Source organism: Bactrocera latifrons, unplaced genomic scaffold, assembly GCF_001853355.1.
Source record: "Bactrocera latifrons isolate USDA-ARS-PBARC rearing strain unplaced genomic scaffold, ASM185335v1 scaffold_21, whole genome shotgun sequence".
NCBI lineage: Eukaryota > Metazoa > Arthropoda > Insecta > Diptera > Tephritidae > Bactrocera > Bactrocera latifrons.
Window position 1 is genome coordinate 1,323,857 of NW_017535630.1, and position 1,225 is coordinate 1,325,081.

Here is a 1,225-nt window from a genome sequence, read left to right on the forward strand (position 1 = left end):
AATATATTAGATTTCGATAAAGTATTAATTTTTGATAAAGTGTTAAATTCCGATAAAATATTAAATTTCGAAAAATTCTAGGTTTTGTTAAATAAAATATATAAATTTCGATCCAAAATTAAGTTTCGATAAAGCATTAAATTTCGATCCAAAATTTCGATAAAATATTAAATTACGATTAAATAGTAATATAAAAAATTCCGCAAACTAGCAAAGAAAACGATTTAAAACTTGCAAGAAAAAAATATTTTAATATCAAAATTTTTATTTACCTCTAAAAATTAAAAAAAATTGTCATCAAAAAAATCAGTTCCGGCATAATTTAAACCGCCATCTATGACTGAGTAACTTCACCACACAGGAATATTATATTCCCATATACTCGTAGGCAGACTTATTAGATAAACATTGCTATGGTAGATCAAATGTGCTCAATAATGTCTGCACGAACACATTAACACATTCACACTTTCCCATGCTCAATCCTTCGTGTGCCATTAGCTGCTATGCTTTTTTATTTGCATACTTATAGGCACTGTATGTGCTGATGTCGAAAGTAATGTGTAGTTATGAGATACTTTGAATTTTCATGGAAGAATATACTTACGGTTACAACGGATACAGAACACACACCAATACATACGCATGAAAATGTTTTATTTTGCTTTTTCGCACTTTTGAAGAAAATTGTGCTTTCTTAGAAATGAGTCTGCCAAATACTGATTAACGGGTCACAAGTTTATTTAAGCAAGTAAAAGACTAAAAGAAAAAATTACAGTTTTAATGTAGATTTGAATTTGGATGGCTTTTCAAATATTACATTTAAAATGAAATTTAGTATATGCATACTTAGCGTTAAGACTTTCATATTTTTGTACGCTAGCATATAGACACATCAGACATTCGTATATTCAGAGATAAGATTTTAGCATAGAAAAACGCGGAAGTCATTTTAAGGTTAATAAAAGTAGGTCTGTAAACTTATTTAAGAGTAAACATACATATAAATACATACAGACATAATATGTTTATGGAAATATACATATATGTACATTAGAGTCTTCGTTATTTTTCAAATTGATTGATGCTCCCCGAAGTTTCAGAATTTTCTCCAAATAATCATCTTTTTTTTTTTTTTGTTTTTGTGCATTAAAAATATAACCAAAAATTTTGATAAAAGTTTATTCTAATAAAAAAACTTTCTGTTCTACAAAAAAGTTCTGTT